Raw genomic sequence first — 19005 nt, 5'->3', positions numbered from 1 at the left:
GGAGATTCACAACTAAGCATAAAAAAACCACACAAATATCATTGTTCCTACCTTTTATAATTCCTACACACATACTTTTAACTTCTCCCTTTTGTATGATGTCCTGCCCCCCAAAGCTCATGTCCATTACCGCCTGGCCTCATCCTTCTCAAACTTCAGGCCTCTCCATTTACTTTCCTCCAGAGCCTAGCAAAACTTTGCAGGACCATGGAGCAAATCAGCTCTCAGCCACATGGCTATAGGGTAGCGTTTCTGATGCCATCTGTACACCACTCTTTCACTCCATCACTTAACAATTTGGTTTGCTTAGCATCAAATCCCTACCCTTTCTCCTGCCCACCATACCTCCCTTACACAGTGGCACTGGAAGCCTCCGCCTTACTGAAACTGGGCTGATTGTTGCTTTTCAGGAAAGCTCCATCCCAAGGCTAACAAGCAAGTTTACAAGCCTAATTCAAGTCTGAAAATTCCTTCTCTATCTTCAGTCAAGAAAGACAAGCTATTCCAGTGTGGGATTCATAGTATCCATGTTGCACTTTTTTCTTTCAGTTGACTTACTGCCCATCTGAAACAATGCTCTTCCGAGGATCTAAGCTGTATTACATAATATATCATCATAATTTTAGACTTCTTCACAAAGTAATATTACCCTGTCACATAAGACTGTCTATAATGAGAAGCAGATATTTGGAATCTGCTGACACTGCTAATATGTTACATGACAATTTTAAATACACGCCTGTTAATTTTGTCTCTCTTCAAAGGCTAGAAATCACTTAATACCTAGTAAGCATCTTCTAGTATTGACCCCCCAAAAGAAGAATTCCATATTAAAATATATATATATGCAGGTGTGCCCTAATTTAAAAACATTCTGTTCATTGCTGTCCATGAAATATAGAGTAATCCAATAGTGATAATAGCAGTATATGTGTCAGCATTACAAGCTAATCTATTTCACTTTCAAATACAGATTAAAAGAAACTACTTTCAATACCAAAAAACAGGTCAACACATGACCTTAATCAGAGCTTCAAAAGAACATTGAAGGGTTTGTTGTATGATTTTAGCAGCATTCTTTGACCAAGATACTAAATTTGAAGATGTTTCCAATATAGCTGACAATTTCAAAACTATTCTGACTTTAGTGACTCTTGAAGAGTTGAACTACATACAGTACATAGGTATTCAGCTCTGCATAAATGTTTGCGTGTTCCCTACAAAGGGAAAAAGTACTGTTTACTATGCACATGATTCTATACTGTAATTTGTATCAGTAATTCTACTACATCCTTATATAAAGGAGGGAAATGTTTCTTGCCTTTTCCTCTCTCCTCCTTTGTTTTAGTCCAATCACACTTGTGAGAGAATTTAGAGTTTTATTAAAATGCATTCCATGCATTTTTTTTTCTTATAAAGTAAAATGCAAGACAGATGAAAGGTAGACGATTAAAGCTAGGCATATAAATCCACATTTAGCTATTCCAAAGTCTATCAATTCTTCTCATAAGAGTTCTTCCATATTTATTCACTCATGGAAATGTATATACATCTCTTCCATATCCACATATAGAAACATATATTTGAAAATACACACAGAATCCATTTGCACTGTTGAACATTTAGTAATCTAAGAGTCTGTGTGCCCCTTAATACAAATATTAACAGCATGAGACACTATACTCTTGCTGAACTTCCATTGGATTTGATTAAACAGAAATAATATTTTCTTATCCAACCTCAGCAGCCACAATTCTTTACTTCATTATTGAACCAGGCAACAAATTAAAACAGCCTAGTTGTGTGTTTACTTAGATGAAAGCTGCATTTGGTAATGAGAAAACTTTTCTGTACAGATAATGACATTTAGTTGAGATTACGTATGCTTCATAGAATTACCCCACGCATTCCTTTATTTCATTACAACCGACTAAAGCCGCGTGAATGTCACAGCACCTACAGCATCAGCCATCCTTTGTGCTATGCCATCTCTTCCAATGGACAGCCTGCAAAAGTGTTAATAAATGCCTTCACACTCAAACTAAATAATTTGCAGTAGCTAAAGCTACTTGGTGCTGTGACAGAAAGAGTTTTAAGTATAAGCAAAAAAGGGGAAATCCAGGTGCCAAAAATGAACCTTCGTAAGGAAAAAGTATTATTGCTAAATTTATGCATATCATTAATTGCTTATAAATAAATAGTGTAACTGCAAATCCTAAAAGTATTTAGCATAAATTGCCAAAAATGGCATGGATAAGATGTAGTTAGTACTACTTAGTACTATATTAGTATATCAGCAAGTACAAGTTGTACCCACAGTTCCTTTATCTACCCATTTAATTCTCCCAGCCTAGTTGGGAAGGTAAGTTTGCTCATGAAAACAAATTCCAAATCTTGATAAATCAAGCACAGAAGAAACAGATTCACATTTACAAAGTGTTTAACCTTAAGGCATACTGAATAAACATTCAGTAGGATACAGAGATACTGTGTCAATACAGTGAATATTATCACACATCAACACACAAATCTTAGAGTTATAACACTATTGTATGTATATGTAATTCAATTAATATACCTTCTTTTTCCCTGAAGTGACTCTCTATTAAATATTCCTCAGATCTTTGATTTTAAGCAATGTTTTAAACAATTAAAGGCACATGGAATTTTCTATTTCCTATTGATTTTCTCACCCAGAGTTATTTTCTTAGCATATCTCCATCAGCTGTGCATATATTATCAAGAACTATATCTGCCCTTCCTAATTATCTGCTGGCCCAAGTAACTACGAGCAAGGAACAGAGTATAATTTACAGTGACTTAGTCTCCAGTATCAAGCATAGAATAAAAGAGAAAAAGAATTTATGAAGTATTTCCAAGAAACAGGATATGTACATCTTAGAGTATCATAATAAAACAGATATAAATATGATGCTTATATATTAAAAGGTCACACTGAGATCACCTCTCCTCTGACCTTCTGCAAACTTATGCCACAGAAAACCATTTGGCTTAATTTCTGCCTCAGCAGAGAGTATCTTTTCAAATCGCAGTGAATTTCTCAAAAAGTTGCTGAGTCTTTCCAACTTTTTCTCCTAGATTCAAGAACCATCTTTTACCATCTTTCTCACTAGAAGCAAAAGCAATCTTCTGTTTCATAAATCAAGAGGAACTTCCTAAGTCTCCTTATTAGTCATACCTTTCAGAGCTCAAATCCTTGTTTGTAGTTCCTTTCTGAGCTCTTTCCAGTATTTCAAAATCTTTTTGAACTATGGACAGGTCAATGGAGCCTAGTACCTAGAAATGATTTCACTAATACCATCAAAAAATAAACACAACCTCTGTACTTTCTTTCTCAGCACTAGGCTCTAAAATACAAACTGAACTACAGCATCATAACTGAAGGTCTGTCTGAGCTGACTACATGCCCTTTTCAGATTCACCAAGTCCTTTAGTAGCAAGCATGATTTATATCCTTACCTACCTTCCTAGGTAGGTCTTGCACTTGGATACAATGCAATACATGTTCTCAGCCATTAGTTATATCTCTTTCATCTAATAATTTACTAGACACGTTCCACAGCATGCTTTTTAATAATGCTGCCTATGATCATCGTCAAGCTCTCCATTTCACAGTTAGCATTTATGCTTTCTGGATATGTGGGCATTTGTTTCTTTTTTCCTGGTCTCTGGTATCTTTTCTATTGCTCCAGCATTATGATCATGTCCATAAGGCCTCTTTTGAGATGAGCAGACAGCTTTGACAAGTCTTACTACACTTGTGAAAACTAATATTTTTAAGAAAGAAGTTATAAGCATCTTATGACCCACTTAACCTACACAAAATAACACCCATTGTGTAGAATAGAATTGATCTTTGAAATATATGATTAGCTGACCATTTGTTAGTCACTAACTGAAGTTACCCCGAAGGGCTGCAACTAGGATCTTTTCATAAATGATTTCACCTTGTTTTCTATCATTGCTTGCATTCTATTAATTTACTCTAAATATTTATTTTGGACAGAACCTGTATTAGTTGCAATTAATTGCAAACTGACAATAATTTGGGCATAGAAACACTTTGTTTCTCATTTGGAATAAATATGATGTATACCACAAACTATAAATTACAAAATTAGAAAAATCTGCAAAATGAAAGATTCAGTCATCAGCCACAGGAATGCTTACTGGACTATTCTTAACTTGATAAGATGAGAAACTTTACTGTTTATACATAGTTATGCCCAGAAAGCAGTATGCACACAAAGAAACCATCTCAGAGTCTGCAGTCTAATAAGGTAAAACTGACAATATCAGATGGTCAACACAAAAGAAAAGCATTAGAGCCGAGTTCCTTCTTCAGGAATAATAATAGCTGCATGGTAAGATCACATTCTGCATACAGGCGAGTTGTTCACTATTTGTTTCATTCATTAGACACAAGCCATTCACGCACCAAACAAAATTAAACACTATACTAATTGCTCAAAAAGAACAGCTTTAGTCTTTTTTATATGCATATATATATATACACACACACACACACACACACACACACACACACGGACATACAGAGAATCAAGATTACCTGAACAACCTACATTTTGACATTTGTTGACCACTTGCTTCTTGACATTTGTTTCAACTTTCTTGCTTTAATTGACAACTAAGTTTTACCATTAGTTTCATATGACAGTTAAAAAAGTTAAAACCTGCACAAAATAATTAAATAATCCATGAATATTAATATGCACAATAGAAAAAGCTTTGTATAAAAACATATGGATTGTGTTAATATTTTTATGACCAAATTACAAAGCCCCAAGCAGGACTGTAGCTTTATTGCGCTCCAGTCTACTCAATACATGCTAAGAGAAAGATCCTGCCATGTGTGCATTCTGTGCATTTGTCAATAAAAAGGTACACATACATGCTGAACTACATACTATTGATAGAACCATGAGGTGAATTATGATCAAAGAACATAGCCATTTAGCATAATTTTACAGAATCCCAAGAAAATAGAGATGAAAAGGTGGTGAATGGTATAAATGCATATATCAATATGCACATCAATATATAATGAACATAGTATATACAAAACTGTAGATAATTTTATACCATGGAGATGTGCACGTATGCATCTATACACACAGCACCACATTTCTTGCCTTTCTCTAGTAAACATATGTATTTGCATATGTCTCTACAGAAAAATTGATATAGCATGAATATCTGAGTTGGCTCAGTTTCTTACAGAAACAAACCCAGAAAAATGCTTCGGGGAGTGGTATTAGCCATCAGTGCCTCCGAGTGATGTACATTCATCTATAACAATATCATGCCTAGCGCTTGTAGCAGAGGAAGGTACACACTGAAAAAAGGGCATTCATGAAGGCTTGCATGTGAATGCTCAAGGTTTCTTTTGTATAGCAGGGAACACTGCTCCAGGTTAAGACCCTTCACAGCACACAGAGATTCTGGAACATCTGGGGCAAGATGGCTGTGGAAAGTATCGAAAACTTGCTATACTTTTTTACTCTCTGTGTTCTCTCTGTACTCTCAGGTTCGCTCAGTTTTTCAATTATGTTCCTTAGACAATAACAACACATAATAGTCTAAAGTACTAGGTTACTGAAATATCAACTTTAACATCAATAGTAGATAAGACAGTATAAAAATTATTTGTTATTTATGTACAACTTGCTGTACATAAATTACAAATTTTGATGAACTGAATTCTCATCTAAAGGCATGAAGTAGTACATAGATACCATCATAAAAGAGTAATTCAAACTAAAGCAGAGATGGTCTAATTTTATGAGATCCATTTCACAGATTTAAGAACTAGTTGTACAAAATATGTTGGAGAGATTCTTTACCCCCTTTTATTTCTGGTCTTCCTCTCTTCCCATTACATTTTTTGGTGCATGTGTGTGCTTATCATTTGCAGTTTCATGCATTTCACAGTGCCTTTATCAGCTAGGGAGAAATAAGTCTTTGCCAAAAGCTTTTGCAAGTTACCTGAGATAATGAGGGATATTGCATTTTAGAAATAAAACAGCAATAACGCTAGAGCAATAGAAAAGATGCCAGAGACCACGAAAAAAGTAACAAACAGAAACATATCCAGAAAGCATAAATGCTAACTGTGCAACAGAGAGCCTGATGATGATCATAGGCAGTGTTATAAGAAGTGCATTAGTAAGAAAGGAATTTTATCTAGTGGTTAAGACACCAAACTTAGATATAAGAAATCCAGAGACCGATTATTATGCTGTTTCAAAACATACATCTACACCATAAGGCATATCTACAGTCTGCGCAATGTTATTCTTATTAGTGCAAACAACAGTAGTAAAGACATGGTGATATGGTCTTCAGCTGGCTAAACGGAAGTCCAGTAGCTCACCGAGTCATTACTTGGGTTGTTAGACTGCTTTGAAACACATATCAGAGTACTTAACTGCTACAATACACACTAAAAAAAATGAATGACATACCCGTACTCAAACTGCACCTTTGTTGGCTACACCTACCCATAGATTTCATCATTTCTTTTTTCTTAATCTCAATTCACAAGCAGAAAATAATATTCTTCTTGAACTAACAAAGTACTGTGAAGACAAAACAAAACCAAGGACATCATATTCATAAAACTGCTGGAGTAGAAGGGAAGGGATGGGTAAAAGAAGGAAAGAAAGGTCTTAAAACTTAATTCAGGTAAATAAAGAAGATTAAAACTCTTACAGCCACAGGAACTTTCCATTTTTCAAGTGTATTATATGACTAGTGGTTATAAAACATGCATGGTATACACTATAACTGATTTGTCTTACCTACAAGCTGTATTAAATGCCAGCCTTGTTTTCTCCAGAGATCAACATTGTTAAACTATTTTCTTTTTCCAATTAATCTCAATCTAATCATAGGTATTTAATAACAGTGTCATGCTTAATGTTTAATTCATTAACATATTCCAAGAAATTGGCTTTGTTGTTTTTTTATTTTGGTTTTTTTATTAAAGTTTTCTCCTCCTTAAAAATGGAACTATAAATTGGTAGGTAAGAATTGGACTGCATTCCCAGTAAGAAAATAATATTGTAAAAGAGTAGTGGAATTTTCAGAATAGTAATTTTGTTGATATAAATATCCATAATTAGATTTCCCACACAAAACTTATTTGTAAAGCTCGTGGAAAAATGTACACATCCTCCCAGTCACTGCAAATACAAAGCCCTATTTGCTGGGTCTATTCAACCAATATCCTAGTTTTATGAAAGCCAGTCCTGGTGATTAGCAGCCATTTCCATTGCTTAGCAGCTGAGAGTATACATAAAAAGAACACCTGCTTTAACATAAAACTGCACGAGTCATTGCCTAAACAGAGGTCTGGTGCCAACAGGTGTTCAAAACCCAGAGAAAGCTCTGGCCATGCTACTTCCAAACCAAGTTAGCAATGTCCAAAAACAAATGATAGCAAGCTATTCAAACTTTATCTTATCATATTAAATAATATAAGACTTTTGTTGGTGATTTCTGTGAGAGATGTTTCAACTAATCATTAAGCAGCATACAAGATACCTGGCAGAATGCTGCCTTGATCCACCAGCGAGACAGATGGGCCAAGTCAGCTCGTTATACCTAACCCTGGCTTGGTTCATGTTCCTGGCCTGGAGAAAAGCTCTGCAGTCACAGAGGCTGCATTGGCACAACCTGTTGCCTGGTGATTAGGATATCAGCTAGCTTCTCTTTTACACAGAACTGCAGCAAACTACAGAAAAGACGACAGCATCAGTAAGAAGTGGGGAAAATTCAGCTGTTAAAGGCAGTTCTCATTAAAAGATGCTACAGACTTTTCAGAATTTCTTTAGAGCTTCTGTTGCTAAAATGAACATAGAAATAACATAAAAATAAAGTGTCTTTTGCATTACAACTTTCTCCATTCAATATATCTCATGGACAGTCGTCAGACAGCTCGGAACAAACATTCTAACTCTTATTAAAACTCCACACATATGGCACTGTTTGCAGTTCACTGCCACATAGCAGGATATTATGTATATTACTCACTCTGGTTTTGAGGTCCAACCTTCACTAATCCCTATGAAGCTGCAGTGATAAATTCCAATGAACAGTTCTAAACTACCAGAAAAATTAGCTTTCTGGGAGATTCTCTTTCAAAATTAAGCTATAATGAACACAGAGATATGCTCTGCTTTTCAGTAATGCAAATGGCTTACCTAACTCAGTGTTAGCACTAGTATTAGGATGCACAACATAGCTTTGTACTCTTTCTTTGACAAAAGAAAAAAAAAGACAAAAATGTAAACAATGATGTAATTTCAGTCTGAAAAAGGAAATGCTATTGTGTGTTTTGCATTACAGTGTAGTGCAGTTGACAACAAATAAGGAAAGAAAACTCAAAAGCATTGTTTTAGATGCCCAGAAGCATCTTCTGGTTTGGAGTTTTTTGGGGGGAGGGGGGTGGAGGGGCAGAAGGGGGAAGAGAGCAAGAAGTGTAATGCTTGCTGGGCAGCCAGAGCACAAAGAAATACAGAATGACTCACAAAGTCAACTTTCACACATTAAAAAAGACAACAAATCATTTTGTTCATAGGAAAGTCAAAACTCAGCTTTTTTTCACATAAGGAATAACGTTTAGATACAGTGTAAATCCTTACATAGGTCATAAAATTAGATGCTGTGGGCCCCACCTGGCTCACCTGCTGCTAATTAGGCACATTAGAGGAGGTTGGGAGTCAAATGAATTCCTAATAATTAGAAGACCAAACAGCTTCCAAAATCCACAAATCAAAATCTGTAAGTAGTAAAACTAGCACAGTCCGCTTTCTCCTCATACATCCTACTGTGGAGTATCTAAATAAATATCATCTGCCTGTAGCCAAGCAATAGGTGGCAGCTACTGACCTGTTTCACTAGCAGTTTCTCTTTGCCAGCTATTCAGGCAAAACTGATCTGATGCTGGACCTCATCCACCTCAAGTTCCTCTCCCCGTAAACAGCCTTTACAAAGTAGACTTATCAAAGCAGTGACCCATGGCATTCATAGGACCCAAACCAGCCCCTGATATTACGCTTGGGGTTTTACTGAAATGAGAAGTTGCAGAGCCTTGGTATTCCCATCCTTTCGTCCAGGACCTGGAAGAACACAACTTTTCTGCCTCTTACCTGCAACCAGCCAGGCTTCCTCCTTCCCACTTTACTCAAGGTGAGCTAAGCTTCCTGTCATGTAACCAGACACGGCAGGTACATTAAGTGATGGGCATGGTCTCAGTCAAAATGGCAAAACTAGCTCCCCCCTCACATCCCAGCCCCCACTTGAATGCTTCCCCCAAAGGACTATTACAAGAAATCACCTAAACCAAAACCTCATCCAGACCTTTCTGTCTCCACACTTACAAAAATCATGTTAGAAATATATCCTCCTCTCCTAGTCTTCGTCATTCCCACTTCAGAATCTGTGGTTGTCTTCCTGAGTGTTAGTTCTATGTAGCTTATAGATAGAGAAAAACATGTATTTGAAGGCAAAATGCCCATAACTGCAGATGTCGCTCACAACAGCAAGTAAGATATATCCTTTCCAACTTTAAACTGTATTCATGTACCTCTATCACACTCCACACAGAGCGCTGCCATCAGATCTCCAGAGACAATCCTCCATCCTTTATCTCAAGCCACTATTCTCACTCAAGTTGTGATTCTTCAAATGACTTTAGATTTGGCCTTAAAAATGGCTTAAAGCTTTCAGAGTAGTGAGCAGCTTCCTAAATGGATATTTTAAGAGGAAGCTGTACATGGTGCCAATTGGAAGTCTACCTAGTGATGCAACTGGCAAGATCTTATCAACTTCATTTTTGACCTTGCACGCCAAAGTGTTTGCTGTTCCATACATTCTTCAGGACAGTAACATTCAGGTAAAAGATTTTATGAAACTATCCTCTAACATAAAAGAATTTGACAGTTTGTTTCAACTCTGCATGCATAGTTGCATAAGATCACTGATCTTAAAGTTTATTTCTCAGAACGGTGCTGATAAGATCTGAAACATGAACACACAGAAAGTCATTAGCTCAAGAAAACCAAGCTGATCTAAATAAGCAAGAATTTCTCTTACCACTGATGCTGGGTAACAACAGTACATGTAACAGAATCACTTTTACATCTTTGAAAAAAGACTTATTTTTGCATGAGCTAACCTTATTTGGTAAAAATTAAGGTACACTGTATAAGACACAGGACTTAATATAGCATGTTGCATGGATGGTTTTTACTGTTTTTTAAGGACTATAGATAGAAGCTTGAAAAGGAGGTGTTTAATCAGACTAGACCACAAAAGGTAGGTGACCAGTAGCCCCTACAAGGAGAAGTGCACATACACATTCAAACAAAATTCTGCATGATATTAACAGAAATATAAAATAAGAAAATGGTAAAATAGTCAGCAGTGTTTCATTTCTATTAAGCATGAGGCATTAAGCTACCGAATTCAAGACAAAGTCAGAAACCTAACAGTACCACTCAAAGTGGGTGACCAACGTGCAAGATAAATACTCAATCGATGTAAAAGCGCTAGCCCTGCGATAATTAAGTCAGTCAACACACTTGCTGCATGACTATATTTTTGCTGTACATAACTATTTTCCCTAATTATTTACTTACCAAATGATTTCACATCTGTTCTTAAAAATACCCAGTTTTTACTTTCAGTTGATTGTAACCCTATCATGCACTTTCAGGTGGAAGCACTTTCAGGTGGAAGCACTTTCAGGTGGAAGCACTTTCAGGTGGAAGCACTTTCAGGTGGAAGCACTTTCAGGTGGAAGCACTTTCAGGTGGAAGCACTTTCAGGTGGAAGCACTTTCAGGTGGAAGCACTTTCAGGTGGAAGCACTTTCAGGTGGAAGCACTTTCAGGTGGAAGCACTTTCAGGTGGAAGCACTTTCAGGTGGAAGCACTTTCAGGTGGAAGCACTTTCAGGTGGAAGCACTTTCAGGTGGAAGCACTTTCAGGTGGAAGCACTTTCAGGTGGAAGCACTCAGGCATTTTCAGTTTGAAAAAACTCTAACCCTATACTTTTGAAAAATATGCATACTAGTTTAACTAGACTATTTCTGAGAATTCTGCAGTCTTTTATGCTAGAGATCAGATAATATAATCAAATAGGTCCCTAGCAAAATAAAATTTATTAGTCCATGAAATACCCATCACTATAAGATTTAATAATGGTCCCTATATGACTTGAATTTTAAAACAGCAGCACTGTTCCAATCAAGGAGATTGGAAAGGGATTAAGGTCACAAAACAAGGCTCTTAAAGGTAAAAATGAAAAAGAATTAAATATCTTAGCAGCCCTAAATCTCTATTTGTAGAATAAACATAAATATTTTCTCAGAAAGGTATAAATATGACCCAAAAGAGTCAGCCACAGGAATACCATGTTATTCATACAGTTTATCAATATTTTTCTATCATTGAGACAAACACACATAGGTGTTTATACTAGTCACATGAAATGCATGAGTGAGTATGTACCATATTACAAAATGCTCACATGTTTTACAGAGTTCAATTTATCACCAAATGAGTCAGTTCATTTAAGTTACAGAACCTGCATCCAGCTTCATACGAACAAAAATACAAAACAGCACATCCTCATAAAGCTAACTGAATTATCCATACAAGCTTTTTATTTTTATTTTTTATTTTTTTTTTTAAAAGCTAACCACATTTCTGGGGGAGGGAATTTATTATCTCCCTGGCTTTACCTATTTCATTACAAACTGTTCCTCATTAGCATAGAAAGAGACTCACTAACCACTGCATAACTAGTGACATAGCATTACTTGTGTACAGAGGTGCTGAAACATGGCACCTCTAGAAAAACTTATCTGAAAAACAATTAGTTACCTGTGCCAGCTACCTCCCCACTGAAACACAGAGGAGCCAGGGAAGTCCAGACTAACCGCCAATGTGACCTTAATTACTGCAAGTTGATTGGTAATTGCTTTTTCTCTCTCTCTCATTAAGAAGAAAAAACCTGCCCCAACTGCATGGCAGCAGCCCTTGAGGAGGCAGGAGCAGCCCAGGTGTGCAGGGGCCATGGCTGTTATCATGGCCTCCCTCAGGCTGGGGCAGGTGGCAGGGCAAGGTGGCCTCGCTAGGTGCTCACACTGTCGGCGCTCCTTCCTCGCTCCGCTCTGAAGCATCACCAGCTCCACTGCTGCCTGCGGGCACAACAAAAAGTGCAGCGGCAGGGAAAGATGTTACACCAGTATGGGTGGGCCGGGGGGAGCAGATGCCTCACACACCCTGGGAGCCATTTTGCCCCCCAGCTGCCAGGTCGCGCTAACTCTCTGGGCGGGAAGAGCCAAGTTTCGCACCCCGCCTCCCTTCCCTGACTCACTGTCTGGCTGCTTCCTCGCAGAGCGACAGAGACCAACGGTGGCAGCGGGTGGTGTTTTGTGGCGGCTCCCCAAGGACAGGTGCGAGAGAAGGGCGGCCTGCTGGGGGCCACGCTCCAGCCCGGTGGGGACGCGGCACCCGGGCCTCCGGGAGCAGCGTGTCGAGGCACGAGGAGATGCAGCAGGCCGCGAGCGGTGGTCTGGCGTGCTCCTGCCAGAGGCCTGGGAATGCCTTGCTCCGCAGGAACGGAGAGGAAGATTTTTCTCAGGAGCCTCAAGGGGCCCAAAGGAGCCTGCAGTAGGTGAGTGTCTCCCGGCTGAGAGGAAGCCCCCTTGCAAGGACACAGGGAACACAGGCAAATAGATTTGCCAATGTCTTTATTTTTATTCCATCTTACCCAGCAGATCTGAGCTTTTCCTATTTTAAAGGTCACCTAGGTCTAATAAAAAATCAGTTTTAGAGATTATAGGGCTTTGGTGTTTTGGAAAGGGGTACGGTTTGATTATTGCGCCTGTGAGATGATCTCAGGCCCTACTTTGTATGTTGCTATATATCAGTTTGCTTAACAAAATGGTTTCAGGCAGAAAATCAATACAGCAGCAGCAACTTTCAAAATTAGTCAGTCTGATCCGAAGAAACGTGGACTCCCAGAAGAGACAAACCTCCAAATATTATGTAAAATGTATTGTTCCAGGGAATCAAAACAAGCATGGAAAAAAGAAAATCAGTAGTCTTCTGGGCACATGTAATTTGACAGTATCAAATATGTGCAAATATTTGTGGCAAACACTGTTGTTTCCACAGCAGACAGGTCTCAAAAGCACCAGCTGAAAGTGCTTAGGCTTGGTGGATTAGAAAGTTCACGGTTTATGTCTGTAGGCTGTTGCCTTACATGACAGCACGAGTACAAACTCAGCTGGGATGCGGGAGCATAAGCCCTTCCCTCCCTTGAGTCCTGTGCTGCATCATACCCAGCAGATAACGCCACGTAAGGGGGATAAACCCATCTCCTGGAGCTGAAGCGGGGAGAAGAGAAGTCAAGAAAGACAACACATGCTTCTGTCCTCTGTGCAGCACCTCGACTCTCCCCAGCTGTGGAAAGGTCAGAGCAGGGTTTGCTGGGACATGTAGAGCGCTGGGTACCTGAACTGGCAGAGCTGTGACAGGGAATATCCTTACTTATCCTTACTCTCCCTGCTAACTGTACACAGATACCAGGTGGTCTAGATTTACAGACCAGTCTGCCATTTTTGCCACTGTTCCCGTGGCTCAAGGCAGCTGTTAACCCAGCCGATGTTGCATCACGCAACTGTAATGGTGCAAAGCCAAGCACGTGAGCCTATTACAAAGTGGAAAATACATTATTTTGCTCTAAAAAGAAACAATGGCTTGAGCATTCTTGATCACATCCCCAGTACCACATTTTACCGAAAGCATTTTATTGCTCATTAGAACTGTTTCAATGTATCCTAACATAAAATTGAACAGAAATCAGTGTCATCTGTACTTCAGAACCATTGACTAACGATACTACTCTGCATGCCTTAATAAGCCTTCAAACTGTGTTAACGGGGCAGGGTAAAATTGAAATGTAATTTAATGTAGCACTGCATTTTCTTAAGGTATTAAACCTAGTTCAGCATCTCAGTCCTTACATTCAAGGTGATCAGTAACATAATCTGAATCCTTCCGTTTTCTAAATCTTTCCCAGGAAGCAGTTTGAGACCATAGACTTAATGTTCCCAGCAATTAAGGAGCGTCACAAATCTCTCAATTTGTACAAATGATCCTTCAAGTGATTTTGGTGTTTGTGGAGTGGAGAAAGGAAAACAAAAGCAAACTAGAATGTTAGAAAGATACATTGCTGGAAGAAACCATCTCACTATGCACATCGTTCTTTTCTCGGGGAGAGGATGAAAGAAAACAAGTGCCAAATGCATCATTAGTCATATCATTGAATGCGTGCTGCAAGGCCTTCAAACTACCTGAGGAGTGCAGTGTGGGGGATTTTCGGCAGTTCAGATAAGACATACTGGTCTGTTTGCATAGGAGTGTGAAACATCCGGTGGCGGAGAGCAAGATGAACCTTTGGAGAATGGTCCCAGAGTTCTCATTTTGTTGAAGCCCCACTAATTCTTACTGTACCCTTTACTCCTTTTAGAATGACCGAAAGGAGAAGAGGATGGGAGAATACCATTAGAGAGAGGCAGAAAAATTTTCAGAGTGCATATATCCATTAACAAAGACTGAAAAGGATTTTGAAACGAGTCATAGACAAAAACAACAGAGAGAGATTATTCTTCAAAGTAAAAGCTACTTTGTGGATGAGATTGTTTTTATAATGAGCACGACAGCAAAGCTACTGCATTCTACTAGATGAAACAAAAAGCAAATTGACAGTAGGGAAGCCCCACAGGAGAGAGTGTGGCTGTGAAGCTGGCAATACCATTTAAGGCCCAAAGAGTTGAGAGAGGCAGGTCAAACTGGAATTATATTTAAATATAGGGGTGGGACAGAGAAAGAAAAAAATTCTAGTGGAGTGAGAAGAAGAGAGCCTTGAGATGAAAAGAAAAATAATCCAAAGGGAAAGTTTTGTGAAAAATGTTTTCTCAATATAGAATAAGAATAGTTTGAAATTTGGCAGTGGAAACACGGGAATGGAAGGAACAGCCTCGAGAATATTTTTCATCACAAACCACAAAGTAGTGTTGGCTCACACAGCAGCAGTCCTGAAACATGCTCACATCAGTTACTCCAATGTATACAATAGGGTGTGCATCTTGTCCCAGTTAATACTAACTTGTTTACAAAGAGAACAGACAGTGATTGATAGCAACATACTATATTTCCATCTGAAATTTTAGAGGCTTTTACATGTAATCAAGTATAAAACACAATCTTATTCTGTGTGATCTGGTTAAATATACTAGAGTTTATGCAAATAAAATATTAAACAATTTAATGTCTCTGAAGAGCCTCACCAAAGCTGAACTGTGAAAGAAATGAGATGGCTCTAAGAAATATTTGAGATTGTATTTCTAAAGAAGTTACTTCCAGACTTTCAGTCATTTCATATTTCTATCTTTATTAAAATATGAAACATCAAGGCTTAAAGTGGGAAAATTCAGCTTTGTGAAAGTTCTGGAGTAACTGTTATCCAAAAGTCATAAGCAAAAGAGAAAGTAACATGCAATTAAAAAACATTAGTATAGTATTAGTAGTAGTATTTAGTATTAATAAACATTAGTATAATCAGTGATTAACGGTGGAAACAGAAAGACAGAAACAATGAACCGGGACTGCAGGCTAGGACTGCTTCTCAGGATTCATAGATTTAGTGTTTTAACCAAGCAGTGGCTTTTACCCTTAAACTCAAAAGCAACTTAGGAGTCATTTAGTATATTGAAGTCCCACAATTATTAGGCCTATTCACTAAGCCTGGAGAATATCCTGGTGCTTTGTCATCTCTTAGATACTAAAACTGCTATGAACGCTTTCCATAAGGCTACTGCTTCATACTGTTAATTAGGAAAAAAGTGCAGATAAGTATTCTCATTATCCTCAATAACTTCCATATACAAACTATATCAAAAATGAAGATGTGAAAACTGGTGCATATGGCAAGATGATGTCAGACCTTTCTTGCTTTTGCATACAGCTGCATACAGTCCATGCAATCAACGCAAATGGCAAAAAGAGTTAGTAAAGACATCAATAAAAGCAATGAAAAGCATGTGAAAGCACAGTAGCCAAAAAGAAGTAGCCCTCCCCCAGAAAAACTGAAAATGAGTATAATCTAATTTAGGGCTAATAAGACAGGCAAAGAGGCAAATTCCACTTACAGTTAGAATTAAAGTTCCTTGTGAAACATTTCCCCTTTCTTTTAATAGTACATTATTTATTCCAAAGAAACCATGTATCCCTAAGAATGTACTGATTAGCACAATATTTAAGACTGCCTTTAAAATGACATGCAATTCTAGTGCAAATTAGAAGTGTTCTAGACTAAGTGAAAGAGAAAAAATATGAAAAGAATAAAATACTGAGATATCTTGAGAAAGAATAGTTAATGCCTGAATACATTATTAAAATTCAAGTCATTTCTTTCAGTCCTCCAAAGCAGCACAGCAAAGAAATAATTTCATCTGTTTACCTAAATAGCTCTTTAGAGTTGTTATACTGAAGTTGTTAAGTGTCAAAGATGTATGGAAGCTATGCCAAAATATACATTTGCTCATTTCTTACCTGGGGGTAATTGAATGCCTTCACTGGAGATCCACCAGTGATATTTTTAGAACCTTCTTAGAATGTGAGAAATGAAGTTTTGTCAGAACCGTGAGGGATGGTGAAGCTGTATTGGGGCATTTGACTAGATGAAAGCTATCAGCAGAGTGGTATATTCTAAATATCCATATGGGGTCTGAGTAAAAAGTTAAACAGAAAAGTGAAGAAAGCTCTCCTGTTTTTTGGGTTTTTTTTTTTCAGAGGAAGGCACTGATAACCTGAAGGTGTGACACACACAACAATTTATGATTTCAAGTGGGGTGTAGTAGTTGTTGACTTTATTCTCTTCCCAAGCTGTTTGGAAGCAGGAGGCAAGGGTAAGTTTCAGATTCTTTTTCTTAGCATAATAATATTTTACTTTATGAGCACTCACCAGTCCCCCCTTTTTCACCCATACTCTGACCAAACCTCTGAATCTCAGACTCCCTCATGCCATGTCTCTATATCCAGCAATTTGGGTCCTTCAGTCTATTCTGTGGCAGCTCTTTAGCTTTGTGGGTTCACATAGAAAGAGCATTAAAATGTTCTATTCTTGTTGGAAACCTATGCACTTATCTATGTCCAGACGTATTTGGTGGGGCAAATATACTGTGCTCTTCTCTTTGGTCTTTTTTACATTTCACCCTTAATTAACTTTAGTAACTCTCTGAACAGCTACTAAGATGCTTACCTTAGTTATTCTAAACCATTGTAAATGGAATTAGGGGTGAAAGACTCCATCACACACCAGGCTATACAAGTGATAGGACTGCAAAGCATTATCTATTGGTATCCAGTTTCAATATTGCTTTCCAAGAATTGCTATCAAAATGAGAATCAAAACAGTTTTGTGACAAATTACAACATAGTTGAAACTATGCTTCAACATTTTGAACTTTTTAAAACTTTAATTAAAATTAAAGTTTTTTAGGCTTTTAGCTAATGTGAGTAAATATTAACGTGAAACAACAGCTTCACATTTTTCCTTTTCCCTTATATCCGACTAAAATAATTCTCAGCGGACTCCTGCCAAACTTCAGAAAGCATTTTGCCTTGGCACTGACAACTTGGACTAAGTTTCTGGCAAAAACAGTATTTTATTCTGAAGTTCAATTGTTTCTGTTCCATTCAAGGAAGTACTGATACTAGAGGGTCAGATGTGGTTAAATGTTTCAATTTTCAAAAATGTACAGCTGAATTTAGTGCAGACTTTCAGTTTCCTTGTAAGAAACACATTGAAATATTTTATTTAATGTTAGAATTATTCCTGTGATCTGCACAATTACAATTGTGGGCATTCAAGAAATTGGGTTTCTCACCAGTGTCCCAATTCAGGCTGTGTATGGCTTAAATTTATTAACTTCAACTGTCTGTTTCCCTCTGTGTAATAACTTGCGAGTAATCTGTAGTCAACAGGGAGAAAGTGCCTTGGCATACGAAAGAAAGTCCTTCTGGCTAACTCTTAGTCAATAGGCCAAACTGTAAAGTACATATTCTTCTAAACTTTTGGTGAAATAATTTTGAAGTTTGGAAAGACATAGCAACTAATCATGTTTTTCTTTGTTATTTTTTAAAATGAGTTTAAAATTGTTTTTAAATATTGTTTGGAGAAGGTAAAATAAGAATAATAAAATGCAGTCCATGTATTTTATGATACATATACATGTTATTGTCATATACAATGATAATGTTTCTGTTTATCTAGAGTTTATTTGAATGCATTGGTTACATTTCAAGAAGTCTAAATTAACCTCAGTATTACATGTATGTTACATTAATGTAACTCAGTACAGTTACCATTTCTGAGTATGAATAATGAATGTTGAATATAATGAATATTGTCTTAAAAGTTGATACCAATAATTTCAACTGTGGCCATTCACTACTTATCATTGGCAACATAACTACAATTTTCAGAATATCAAAATAGAATTTCCAAAACCACTCATTTATAACTATCTGCATCTTTTCCTTTTTATTCTACTCTATCTCTCCTTATGTGACTTGCTTTGCTTGAGGTCATGGTACATCACCAAACATTGAAGCTAATAATGACGTTTCATAAAATAGAATATTCAGTTGACTGGCTCTTGATACATCATTTACCTTCATGGGTGATCACTGACCTTTTGGAGCTCTCTTTTTGCTCTATTTCATTTACCACTGGTAAGCTCTCACTTTCTATATGTATTTTTGCTGGTTTCAGGGGAAAACACACTCCTTACGTTTGAAAAATATAGTCTTCAATGCTGCAGCAGAGGTTAATTTTTCAACCTAAGGAACAATCTATCCAATAGAGTTTAGATTTAAACTTG

At 37.4% G+C, this 19005-nt stretch overlaps 1 protein-coding gene across 1 annotated transcript in view; it reads right to left on the bottom strand.

The window, feature by feature from the left end:
* The window catches only part of SGCZ (sarcoglycan zeta), a 474057-nt gene that overhangs the window by 313213 nt on the left and 141839 nt on the right, over nucleotides 1-19005 (bottom strand). The gene's annotated exons all lie outside the window — the stretch shown is intronic.

The sequence above is a fragment of the Dromaius novaehollandiae genome, chromosome 4 (genome assembly GCF_036370855.1).
Source record: "Dromaius novaehollandiae isolate bDroNov1 chromosome 4, bDroNov1.hap1, whole genome shotgun sequence".
Taxonomy (NCBI): Eukaryota; Metazoa; Chordata; class Aves; order Casuariiformes; family Dromaiidae; genus Dromaius; species Dromaius novaehollandiae.
This window is presented reverse-complemented; position numbering and strand designations above follow the sequence as displayed.